Consider the following 13819-nt stretch of genomic DNA (forward strand, 5'->3'; position numbering starts at 1 on the left):
CAGTTGCCGAAGAAATGTTAGGAGATGGCAGCAAATATGTAGGTTCTGCACATGAGGTATGTGACTTTCTTGCGTTAATTCTGTAATTTGTTTAGCAAAAACTCGCTTGTGTGCTCCCGCTCGCCTGATCCTTGTATGTGACACCATATTTGACCATTCATCCTCATTAATGCATTTTGTACTCACAAGAGTATTGAAAGGAATAGGTAATACAAATCATAGAAGTGTAGTTAGTTAGTTCTCTGTACTTGATGTGTTCTAACATATAGCCACACTTTAGTAAATGCGTGTACTGTCTTGTACCTCTTCTCGGTAACCGCTAAAATTTATATGAACTTGGAGCGAGTAATTTCCTCCACACGTCTCATACTCCATCCTAAATAACTTGTCACTCAAATGGTCCCATTTGAGCGACAAGTAATTTGGGACGGAGGGTGAACTTTTTCCTACTAACCATCAAGTGCTACCGAGCAATCATCTGCCACACCTCAGTATCTACTTGTACGCATCCGCATCCATGATCACTAAAGTAGTGATCTAAATTAATTTAAGATTTTTTATAAACTATATAAGGTTTTTTGACCACTGATGTAGTGATCTACAAAGTTTAATACTCCCTTTTTAACAAATATAAGAGCAATTAGATCACTATTTTAGCTATATAAACACCCTTATATTTATTTAAGGATGGAATATTAGTTTACAGAGGTAGTAATAATCAAGTGTACAAATCAGAAGAGAGAAAAAAATCCTATTCTCGTACCTCATGATCTGGGAATAATTGGAGATCCATATTGCCTGAACTGAGCAATCTCCCTCCGCCATGGTGATCTTTCTTCTCTTGGCTGCGGCGCCTACCGGAGAGAGAGAGAGAGAGAGAGAGAGAGAGAGAGAGAGAGAGAGAGATAGGGAGGGAGAGAGGGGGAGAGAGAGGGAGGGAGAGAGGGAGGGAGAGAGGGAGAGGGAGAGAGAGGGAGAGAGGGAGAGGGAGGGAGAGGGAGGGAGAGAGGGAGAGAGAGAGAGAGAGAAAGAGAGACGGCGTGGGCTCGGGGAGGCCGGCGACGACGGCGGGCGCGGGCTCGGGAGGACGGCGTGGGCTCGGGGAGGCCGGCGCGGGCTCGGGGAGGCCGGCGACGACGACGGGCGCGGGCGACGGCGACGGCGACGGCGGGGCGGCGGGCGGCGTCGGGGCAGCCTGGCGGCGTCGATGTGCTCGGCGTCGTCGGGGGGCAACTGGTGGCGATTGAACTCTGCAAAACTGAGAAGTGCTACTTATATACAAGGAGCATTGGTCCCCGTTGGTGGCACAAACCGGGACTAAGGCACCCTTTAGTCCCGGTTGGTGCCACCAACCGGGACCAAAGGCCTCTTTTCGGCAGCCCAAAGGGCGGGAAGCTGCGACCTTTAGTCCCGGTTGGTGGCTCCAACCGGGACCAATGCCCCCCTTTAGTCCCGGTTGGAGCCACCAACCGGGACCAAAGGCCCCTGTGCTGCCCGCATCGGGGCCAAAGTTTAGTCCCACCTCGCTAGTTGAGAGGGACGCGCAGTGGTTTATAAGCCCCACTGCCGCACCCCTCTCGAACTCCTCTCTACTGCAGGCTTATGGGCCTACTTGCGACTGCTTTGCCTGATGGGCCTTCTGGGCCTACTGCGGGCCTGAATCCTGGCCCATAGTAGGGATTCAAATCGTATTCAGGCCGTGGGGGCCCAGTGGGGGCATTTTTTTGTTTTTTGTTTTCTTTACTTATTGTTGCTATTTTTATTTTTTTCCAGTTTTTTTGTTTTGTTTTGTGCATTATTTATTTTCTTTTGTTTTTTTGCTTTATTTTTAATTCTTTTTGCTTTTAGTTTTAGGAAAATTATAAACTTTCCACTTTTTTGTTTTTTTCTTTCTTGCTTTATTTATTTTATTTTGTTTCTACTTACAACAAAATACTTATTGTTGCTATTTTTAATTATTACGAGGGCCAAACCATAAGACATTAAAGCATTTCAAATGAACTATGAAAAAGTTGAAAGTTGGCATGGTATCATAAAATTGACCCACACATAGCATGTGCATGTACAAAACGGACAATGGTATCATACTCGTCAGTTACAAAGTTGGCATGGTATCATCATAATAGTTGCGGGAGAAAGTCTTCACTTTTTCTTCGCTTGTGTCATTTTCTTATTGCGCCGTAACCATGGATAATCTTCATCGTTTATCAGGATGCTGGGGTCAGCGTTGACTTTAAAGGGAGGAATTTCATGAAACTTTTCATAATCTTCAGACATGTCTGTCTTGTCCTCCACTCCCACGATGTCCCTTTTTCCTGAAAGAACTATGTGGCGCTTTGGCTCATCGTATGATGTATTCACTTCCTTATCTTTTCTCTTTCTCAGTCTGGTAGACATGTCCTTCACATAGATAACATGTGCCACATCATTGGCTAGGACGAACGGTTCTTCAGTGTACCCAAGATTTTTCAGATCCACTGTTGTCATTCCGTACTGTGGGTCTACCTGTACCCCGCCTCCTGACACATTGACCCATTTGCACTTAAACAAAGGACCTTAAAAATCATGTCCGTAGTCAAGTTCCCATATGTCCACTATGTAACCATAATATGTGTCATTTCCCCTCTCGGTTGTTGCATCAAAGCGGACACCGCTGTTTTGGTTGGTGCTCTTTTGATCTTGGTCAATCGTGTAAAATGTATTCCCATTTATCTCGTATCCTTTCCAAATCAATACAGTCAAAGATGGTCCCCTGGATAATAAGTACAGCTTATCACAAACAGTGTTGTGACCTCTGATACGTGCTTCCAACCAACTGCTGAAAGTCCTGATGTGTTCACATGTAATCCAGTCGTCGCACTGCTCCGGGTGTTTGGAGCGCAGACTGTTCTTGTGTTCATCGACATATGGGGTCACCAAGGTAGAGTTCTGTAGAACTGTGTAGTGTGCTTGAGACCAAGAATATCCGTCCCTGCATATTATTGAGTCCCTTCCAAGCGTGCCTTTTCCAGTCAGTCTCCCCTCATACCGCAATTTAGGGAGACCTATCTTCTTAAGGCCAGGAATGAAGTCAACACAAAACCCGATGACATCCTCTATTTAATGGCCCATGGAGATGCTTCCTTCTGGCCTAGCGCGGTTACGGACATATTTCTTTAGGACTCCCATGAACCTCTCAAAGGGGTACATATTGTGTAGAAATACTAGGACGTGCGTCATGATATTGAAGAAGGATGGTGGGAACACCAGCTCAAAACTGACAAGACATTGCACCACATCACTCCTTAGCCTTGGTATGATTTCTGGATCGATCACCTTCTGAGATATTGCATTGAGGAATGCACATAGCTTCTCAATGGCTAATCGGACGTTTTCCGGTAGAAGCCCCCTCAATGCAACCGGAAGCAGTTGCGTCATAATCACGTGGCAGTCATGAGACTTTAGGTTCTGAAACTTTTTCTCTGCCATATTTATTATTCCTTTTATATTCGACGAGAAGCCAGTCGGGACCTTCATACTAAGCAGGCATTCAAAGAAGATTTCCTTCTCTTCTTTGGTAAGAGCATAGCTGGCAGGACCTTCATACTGCTTTGGAGGCATGCCGTCTTTTTCGTGCAAACATTGCAGGTCCTCTCGTGCCTCAGCTGTATCTTTTGTCTTCCCATACACGCCCAAGAAGCCTAGCAGGTTCACGCAAAGGTTCTTCGTCACGTGCATCACGTTGATCGAAGAGCGGACCTCTAGGTCTTTCCAGTAGGGTAGGTCCCAAAATATAGATTTCTTCTTCCAAATGGGTGCGTGTCCCCCAGCGTCACTCGGAACAGCTAGTCCACCGGGACCCTTTCCAAAGATTACGTGTAAATCATTGACCATAGCAAGTACGTGATCACCGGTACGCATGGCGGGCTTCTTCCGGTGATCTGCCTTGCCTTTGAAATGCTTGCCTTTCTTTCGACATTGATGGTTGGTCGGAAGAAATCGACGATGGCCCAGGTACACATTCTTCCTGCAGCTTGCCAGGTATATACTATCGGTGTCAAGTAAACAGTGCGTGCATGCATGGTATCCCTTGTTTGTCTGTCCTGAAAGATTACTGAGAGCGGGCCAATCGTTGATGGTCACGAACAGCAACACCTTTAGGTTAAATTCCTCCTGTTTGTGCTCATCCCACGTCCGTACACCGTTTCCATTCCACAGCTCTAAAAGTTCTTCAACTAATGACCTTAGGTACACATCAATGTCATTGCTGGGTTGCTTAGGGCCTTGGATGAGAACTGACATCATAATGCCCTTCCGCTTCATGCACATCCAAGGAGGAAGGTTATACATACATAGAGTGACGGGCCAGGTGCTGTGATTGCTGCTCTGCTCCCCGAAAGGATTAATGCCATCCGCGCTTAAAGCAAACCATACGTTCCTTCGCTCACTTGCAAACTCATCCCAGTACTTTCTCTCGATTTTTCTCCACTGCGACCCGTCAGCGGGTGCTCTCAACTTCCCGTCTTTCTTACGGTCCTCACTGTGCCATCGCATCAACTTGGCATGCTCTCTGTTTCTGAACAGACGTTTCAACCGTGGTATTATAGGAGCGTACCACATCACCTTCGCAGGAACCCTCTTCCTGGGGGGCTTGTCGTCAACATCACCAGGGTCATCTCGTCTGATCTTATACCGTAATGCGCCGCATACCGGGCATGCGTTCAGATCCTTGTATGCACCGCGGTAGAGGATGCAGTCATTAGGGCATGCATGTATCTTCTGCACCTCCAATCCTAGAGGTCATACGACCTTCTTTGCTGCGTATGTACTGTCGGGCAATTCGTTATCCTTTGGAAGCTTCTTCTTCAATATTTTAAGTAGCTTCTCAAATCCTTTGTCAGGCACAGCATTCTCTGCCTTCCACTGCAGCAATTCCAGTACGGTACCCAGCTTTGTGTTGCCATCTTCGCAATTTGGGTACAACCCTTTTTTGTGGTCCTCTAGCATGCGATCGAACTTCAGCTTCTCCTTTTGACTTTCACATTGCGTGCTTGCATCGACAATGACCCGACGGAGATCATCATCATCGGGCACATCGTCTGGTTCCTCTTGATCTTCAGCAGCTTCGCCCGTTGCAGCATCATCGTGCACATCGTCTGGTTCCTCTTGATCTTCAGGAGCATCACCGTATTCAGGGGGCACATAGTTGTCATCGTACTCTTCTTCTTCGCCATCTTCCATCATAACCCCTATTTCTCCGTGCCTCGTCCAAACATTATAGTGTGGCATGAAACCCTTGTAAAGAAGGTGGGTGTGGAGGATTTTCCGATCAGAGTAAGACTTCGTATTCCCACATACAGGGCATGGACAACACATAAAACCATTCTGCTTGTTTGCCTCAGCCACTTCGAGAAAATCATGCACGCCCTTAATGTACTCGGAGGTGTGTCTTGAACCGTACATCCATTGCCGGTTCATCTGCGTGCATTATATAATTAAGTGACCAAATTAATAGAAGTTCATCATCACATTAAAACCGAAGTACATACATAGTTCTCATCTAACAACATAAAGCTCTGCAGAGCATCTAAATTAATTAAACCATACACTGAAACTATGTAAAACATTTCAATGCGAAAACAAATGCGATCATAATCGCAACCAATGTAACAAACTGATCCAACGGCATAATGATACCAAGCCTCGGTATGAATGGCATATTTTCTAATCTTTCTAATCTTCAAGCGCATTGCATCCATCTTGATCTTGTGATCATCGACGACATCCGCAACATGCAACTCCAATATCATCTTCTCCTCCTCAATTTTTCTAATTTTTCCTTCAACAAATTGTTTTCTTCTTCAACTAAATTTAACCTCTCGACAATAGGGTCGGTTGGAATTTCCGGTTCAACAACCTCCTAGATAAATAAAATCTATGTTACGTTGGTCGGCATAATTGTCATAAACAATAAATGAACCAATAGTTATGAAAAGATAATATATACCACATCTGAATCATAGACAGGACGAGGGCCGACGGGGCGGATACCAAAACCATCGCACTATATAAGATGCAATAATAAAGTAAGAAAATTATACAAGTATCTATATAAACATACAAGTAAGAGTTTTTTTCCTTTCAGAAAGAAGATAAGAACAAGAGGCTCACCACGGTGGTGCCGGCGACGCGAGCGATCGACGGCGGTGAAGACGGGGACGGGACGTGACGGACCGCTAAACCTAGACAAAATATTGAGAAAAGTGGAGCTTGGAGGTGGAGCTTGGAGAGGAGAAAGCTTAAGTAGTGTGGCTCGGGCATTCCATCGAACACCTCGTGTGCATAGGAGGTGAGCTAGAGCAACACAAGGCTCTCTCCTCACCGGCCATGAAAAACAGAGTAGTGAGAGTGCTCTGCTCGCGGGGTATATATAGGCAATTAATTGGTCCCGGTTCGTAGCATGAACCGGGACTAAAGGGAAGCCTTTGGTCCCGGTTCATCCCCCCAACCGGGACCAATGGTGGTGGGCCAGGAGGAAGGCACATTGGTCCAGGTTCGTCCCGCCAACCGGGACCAAAAGGTCCAGACGAACCGGGACCAATGGCCCACGTGGCCCGGCCGGCCCCCGGGGCTCAAGAACCGGGTCCAATGCCCCCATTGGTCCCGTTCTGGATTGAACCGGGACTAATGGGCTGGACCGGCCTGGACCATTGCCCCCTTTTCTACTAATGCTCGTTCGTCCCGCCTCCCGTCGTTGCACAACCCCGGGCTCTGGTAGTGACATGTGGGATTGGCGCGGCAACATGTGCTGGCGGTTTAAACAAACATGTAGGACCCACACGTCATGTGTCGACGGAGGCAGCGCCATCGCTAGATTGATGTCAAGTCAAGGATTCACAACTCATACTTAACAATATGTTGAGGTCGATCCGGCCAATTGATTTTGGCACGCATGCGTATTTGTCCGATCCTGCCGGGCGTTTTGAGTGAGGTCGATCCGAGCGTGCATCGAATCTCGTTTTTTACCCCTGCTAGTACACGTAATCAAGGCTCTCCAAAAAGAAAAGGAAAATGAAAAAAATGCACGCGTCGGTTAGAGCATTTACATCCGGACGCCTCATAGCCGCCTCAAACATCCGGTCTGACTGCCCGGTCACTGACCGACCAAAAAAAAAGAAAAACAAGCATGACGGACGGTCCGGTCACTGACCGACCAAATAACGACCCCAAACGTCCTGGCTAACCGGCATCCCTCAAAACCAACCCAAATGTGGGGCGGATATAGGAAGGCCTGGGCTTGGCGGCCGCGGACCACAACGGCCCCAAACGTCGCAGACGTGTTTGTCCGTGTACTAGCAATGCAGCAGACATAAAGACGAGGCCTGTCAACCCACCCACTGTTATAACTCGGGAATTTTGACCGTCAATCACCAAGTTTTCGTCTGAAAAAAATTGGGTCCAAAACTACCGACAGGAAGTGAAAAAGTGAAAACGTGAAAAAATTTGCGCCTCATACTCGGGGTGTCAGGGTTCAAAGTGAAAGTGAAGATGAAAAAGAGAAAGTGAAGGAAGTGAAAAAGGAAATTTTTGACTGTCAATCACCCTGACACCCCGCATCCTCTCCTCTCCTCTCCCGACGCGCCGCCGCAGCCGCCCGCCGCCGCCCCCATCTCCGACTCCGATGCGCAGCCACCGCCCCTCACCTTCCTCCATCTCCATCTCACCCACCGCCACCCCCTTCTCTCCCTCGGCTGTCGCGCTTCCGGATGGACCCGGTGAGTAGGCCGGCGGCGCTCCCCGATCTGCTCGTCCTGCCGGCCGCGGCGAAGTGAGGCTCCAGGATCCGCGCTCGGGGCGGCCTCGACGCAGGTGCTCGGTGTGCCCGGCCGCCCAAGACTCCGCCTTCCTCACGCTAGTGCGTCTGGAGAGGAGGAGGGGGCGGCACACACAGCCGTGCCCTGCCGTCGGCGACGACGGCGCGGCCGTGCCCTCCGACGCCGCTCTTCTGCGCGCGTGAGGACACCAACTCCACTCTCGACGACGACCGCGCCATGGAATGGAGCCCTTCAAGGAAGGTCCCCTTCCTCTCCTTGTCTCTCTCCTTCACCTCCAATTTCTCTCACCTCGTGGCCTGCTTGGTGCCACGGCCATGTCCAATTAGGCTCGCTCGATTGGGCGCTCAATTGATTGCCTCACATGCATGCTACATGGTCTCTGCAGGATGCACCCAATTGCTTGCTTGGTTTCCCTAAAATCCCCAGTTTTATTTTTTAGGGTTCACCGTTGCTGTTCTATTCACTGTCTCGTGCTTATTTTTCTAGCTTAAGGCTTTTGCTTAGAGTTGTAAATTCATTCATGTCTTAACTGGATACTATGATATGATTGCCAGTATTTGATTATTGAAAGGTCTGCTGTTTAGCATCAACCTCGGATTCTCTATTCACTGAATCTTTGGGGGAGGGGCGCTCTCACACCCCGGGTTCAGATGATCTCGCATTATGCGTCATCCGATACCCCATGCATGTTTGTGCCAAAAGCAGGCACTGGCGTTCTGAAAAAATGTTGTATTTGTTATTGCGTGTACTGGCAGACGCATATATAGGAGTACGTGGTGAGCTGCACCGTCGGCTGTGCCTCTGTTCCCCACTTCCGTCGGCTGTGCCTCTGTTCCCCACTTCCGTCAGCTTGTTTTTTTGTGTACAGAAACAAACTGGACGACATGTCTCCAGTAGATTCGGAGCAGTTCGCCGTAGAACATGGCGGCGACAGGACTTCCCGATCTTTGTCTCCGACGAAATGGACTTCCCGCTGGGTCCAATTAGCACGAGTCGAGCTTAATTTGTATAAGAGGAGCTAGACTCGACTACTCATGCGCTGCCCAACTACCTAAGCTAGTCTTTTTGTTGCTGCACGGACATGTCCATAGTTTAGTAGCTGAAATTCAGAAGTCAGAACTGTTCGTCTGCACACTGATAGGAATAGTTCCGATGCATCGACCGACATCGTTGTAGTAGGGAGATTAGTTTTCGTGCAATGGACAGTGATATTGCTATTTGATGTTCGTAATGCAATTCTAGCTAGTTGAATAGAGTTTCAGCTGAGATTGGGATTATGCATTTGCAGACTTTGGGTTGCTTGTAACCCGCCATGTCACAGATAGGGTGCCTGTTAGAAATCTTCTATGGGTAAGTATGCAGAGAAGATCTTATCATGGCTGCTGTTTCTTTCAGTATAATAACTTGGACTTGCATGTACTTTGTAGGGGTAACCAACAAGCGACAAATATTCAGTCTTGAGGGCGCAAGTACTGAAGCTATGATCCAGCTGTTGAGAATAACTGATAATCATGGTGTCTTATGTGTAACTATTTTCTTCAGAAATCACCAAGTACTTGTGAGTGCTTACCTTTTACATACTATGTTGTTCTTGGATCATGAATGACTCTGTTCTATTGTCGTCTAGTTCTTCTCTAATAAGTACATACTATCTTGTTCTTGCCTGTGCATTCATCCGAAGCTAGTTTTGCTTATGTGTGTACTGTTTTGATTGCCATGTCAGACTGTAAAGGTTTTCGTGTCACCGACAACTCTGCTTCACTAGTAGATTGGGGAAGGCGGCCGCTGCCCTCGTCTCCACATTGCCACGTCCTACTCCTCTGCTCCACAATGTACATGGCTAAACTAAGGTAACACTCCAGTGTGTATTCAGCTATTGTGCACTTCTCGGCTGACTAAACAGTGGTGGAATTTAGTCAGGGTTGCACGTGCAGGTACAACTCGTCGACGTCAAGGAGAATGATGCCTTAGACCAGTCTGAGAAGCCATCGCCGTCCTCGGGTGCTGCCGCCAACGGATACGGGTGCTTGGTGGTAAGAAGACTCTTCTCCTCCCCTCACTTCTCCCACTTTGGGTTCATGGCCTTAGTGCCAGCCATGGACATTGACTTGATATTGTTCTGTGCTTGTGGTTATCTGCCAATAACTTTCCTTTTTGCTTGCATATGTTGGCATGGTTTATTGCAACCATTAATATTCTGTTAAGGCTTACAAATATCTAATGTTGTTGTAGCTCATATTCTTGTCCTGGCTATCAGTGTGTTTCATAGGTAGGCTTTAGGTTGCTGTGATGCTAAATATGCTTAACTAGTCAATCACAATCACAATACGCCAAAGATGGTCAAATGGCTCATTCCATATGGTCATTGATGTTGGATGCTCCCCATTTTCTATTGTAGCTTAGATTTTATCCTGTGTTTACTTTTGCATAGTTGCAGATCATGAATGACTGTTTTATTGTGGTCTAGTTCTTCTCTAATAAGAACATATATTGTTCTTGCTTGTGCACTTATCCAAACCTAGTTTTGCTTACGTGTGTACTATTTTGATTGCCCTGACAGAGTGAAGAGGATGTTAGAGTTTTTCATGTCATCGACAACTCTGTGTCACTAGTAGATTGGGGTGTTCGGCTGCCACCCTTGTCTCCGCCGTGGCCATCCTCCTCTTCATCTGTTCCACAACGTCCATGGCTTAAACAAGGTAAGACTCTAGTGTGTATTTAGCTATGGTGCACTTCTCGTCTGACTAAACAGTGGTGGAATTCAACCAAGGTTGCACGTGCAGGTACAGCTCATGGACGCCAAGGAGAATGATGCCTTAGACTAGTCTGAGAAGCCATCGCTGCCCTTGGATGTTCCCGCCGACAAAGACGGGCACATGGTGGTAAGAATGCTCTTCTCCTCCCGCAATTCTCCAACTTTGGGTTCATGGCCTTTGTACCAGACATGAAACCAATGGCTTGATATTGTGATGTGCTTCTGGTCACCTGCATGTTCATGTTCATCTGATTCCATTTGGTTGTCAGTTTAAGTGGACATGATTGATTGTGTTCTTTACCTTATAACTTAGCTTCATTCATGTTCCTCAACTCTACCAGCAAAGGCTCCTACAAAAGACTTAATGGTTCAAAACGTAAATACTGGGCACTTGAATCGTGTAAAAATCCTAAAGCCATAAGTTGTTATAGCAGATAAACCAATTCTCTGTGACACTGCAAATTGTGGTTTCATCTACGAGTTCCAAATAATGCACAACTTTAAAAAAAAGTGGTAAGTTTGTTAATGCCCAGCCGTTGGTACCATTAATGGCCGAGCCTTTTTTTATTATGCCTGTGTCGGAATCTGAAATATATCATTCTTTTCTTTTATCCAGTAGGAATGCTAATTGACAAAGATAGAAGGTGTTCCATTGTTCTAGCTCCCTACCCTTTCTTCGGTACTAGTCTCTATGTTGTTGCTCGTGTTGGGATGATCGTGGAGTGTTTTTTCTCGTGAAGCATGGAAATAAAAATAACCACCATTTATGAGACTGAATCAAAACTAACAACGGAAACTACGAGAAATGATTATTCGGAGCTACTCTGTTTTGAACCGTGGCTTACCGTTTGCTCTTCTTTTGTTCATTATATATATGTATGTAAATTCAAGGTTGAACTAAAAGATGCATTGTTTTTTGGCCTTCAGACACAAGATTGGGCTACTCAGCCAACGATAAGTGGCGGTGTACTTCATCACAGCCTTCCTTTTTCGAAAACATCAGTCAATCCTTCGTTAAGTGAGCATAATGGACATGTTAGTGTTGCTGCCTTTAAAAACACAGCAATGGTTCTTTTGCTTGCTTATTTTTCTTTAGCTAGTCACGTTCCAAATGTTATCTAATAGTTATGATCTTCTGTGCAGCAATGACCCAACCATGCCCATAATGGCCATACAGTACAACAAGGCATCCTCGTTGGTCTATGTTGCAAATGGGTAAGTAAGCCCTTTCAATCTTTCTAGTATCGAGTGACTGCGACCGCCAACTTTAACCTTACCATCTTTAGGCTGCAGCACTTTCCATGCTTTCAAGCCGAAGGACTTCACTCCGAGGGCATACTCTACAAGCAATACAAATTCAGAGAGACACGAGGAAATCAAGTCAAAATCAACCGATTGTCTTAGACCCTTTTGCACATGGTAATTATCTTGCAGATATGCGGGGTGTGGTGTTTTTTTGTCTGCCTAGCTTGCTGGATGTCTTACTGGATACTGTAGCTAATTCTTTTTCGTATCTTCAGGACATTTGAGAGCACTCTACTCTTTAGTCTGTTGGAACAAAGTTATGATGTTTCCGTTTCACACAAGAAATCAATTGCAAGAAGATCATGACAGCAGCTTGTCATGTAAGGTATAATTTGTGTCCTCTTTATTATGTCAGAATTACTTTGATCTTGATTAGTTGACTAGGTGATACTCTTGGAAGTTAATCATCGAGTCTTCCTTAATTTTTGTTTGTAGTTTATTGACGTCGACACTCCATTTGAGATTCCATACATCTTATCATAGATTTGGAATGAATCTGATAGCGATTATCTGGGTTTAGAACATGGACACAAAAATATCGAGATTCATGTGTGAGTTATGTCGACATTTCGATTAAGAAGGCTTTAGTTTTGTAGGTTAGAGAAATGTCATAGTGTTGCCTTGTTTTTGTTTGAAATTCCTGGTTAGGGATCTTCTTGATCCTTGATAGCAATAGTTGGTGATCATTCTGTGTTCTCTTTTGAGATGTTTGTCCACCTGTACGCCTTCATTTCCTAGGGCTTAGTTTGTGTGGACCAAGCCTCCAACTATTCTCTTGTCAATCTTTGTAGTGTTGAGTGAGCAGATTGCACTTTGTAGTAGGTTGCAAGCGGTAAATTGTTTTTAACCCTGAATGTGTTCTTCATGTAGGCGTTTCAAGCAAAAGGACGGATTCACTCCAAGATCATGCTGTGCAAGCAGCACAAATTCAGAGAGCCTCAAGGAAATCAAGGCAAAAATGTACTGGCCATACAAACCTCTGTTCCTCTCTCACGTGGGTAAACCCCTCCAGTCCTCTCCGCTCTACTTTATCTCATGCACTTGTGTGCCTATGGCCATTGCGCCATGACAAGCTTAGTGTTTTGGTATCTCATGGTGGGTTGTGATGCCAACGTTTGTGCCTCTCGGGCTTCTGGTATAATAATTTGTGCCATCGTTTTACAACAGTGATATGATAGTTCGATCCCTAGGTCTCTTATGCGTGCAGATCCGTAAGACTATACCATGATTCTGTGCTGGACACCCTATATGAACCTTAGGTTTAACCCTAGCGATTTCTTGTTTTGTAAGTTCTCACATTAGCAACGAACTTGCTGATGTACATGGATAAATCTCTCTTGTAGCACTGATCTCCAACTATTTGCTGGAGATACAATATGCGTGCATGTGTAACACTATTGTGTACTTTTGAAGTTCCTCGGTGGAAAGCCAACTGGAAATGAGGTTACCGGAATAGATTTTGGAACAAGTAATTATTGTATCTATGTTATGGAGGGAAAGGTTTGTGGCTGTGACATCTTTGTTTACAACATTCATGTCTATGTTAAAAGTGCAGGCAAGTTTCTCTTTCATAAGAAAATGGTTCATAGAGCACACACTTGTCTGTCACAAGTGAGTCGGTCAGGATACCTAGCGGTATATTTGTCCTATTACGAGTAACTTAATGTTTGTCAGCGTTTGATAAAGCATATGGGTCTCCTAATCATCGTTTGTTACTTCCTATACACATATTTTCAAGAAGCAGGTTCTTGTTGCAATGTGAGGTTCACTTTTGGCCATCTGTTTTATTGAGGTAGTAGTTGATAGCTGTATGATCTGATGAGTGTTTATTCTGCATACATCGTACCACATATGTTGAATTGTGTGGTATGAAAACATGGGATTTTTGGTACGCAACTAGTAGGCATGATGGAGTAGTAATATGCTTCTAGTATAGTCCATATTT

At 45.7% G+C, this 13819-nt stretch overlaps 1 long non-coding RNA gene across 2 annotated transcripts; it reads left to right on the plus strand.

Annotated features, from left to right (window-relative positions):
• LOC123040214 (uncharacterized) lies at window positions 1-9655 on the plus strand. Of its 2 annotated transcripts, none has more exons than XR_006418090.1 (4): window positions 1-56; window positions 9103-9164; window positions 9242-9372; window positions 9538-9655. It is a non-coding gene; the product is annotated as an uncharacterized lncRNA (long non-coding RNA). The 2 variants fall into 2 exon arrangements; XR_006418091.1 differs by lacking the exon at window positions 1-56 and adding an exon at window positions 7651-8054.
• Window positions 9656-13819: the final 4164 nt, after the last annotated feature.

Source organism: Triticum aestivum, chromosome 2B (assembly GCF_018294505.1).
Source record: "Triticum aestivum cultivar Chinese Spring chromosome 2B, IWGSC CS RefSeq v2.1, whole genome shotgun sequence".
Lineage (NCBI taxonomy): Eukaryota > Viridiplantae > Streptophyta > Magnoliopsida > Poales > Poaceae > Triticum > Triticum aestivum.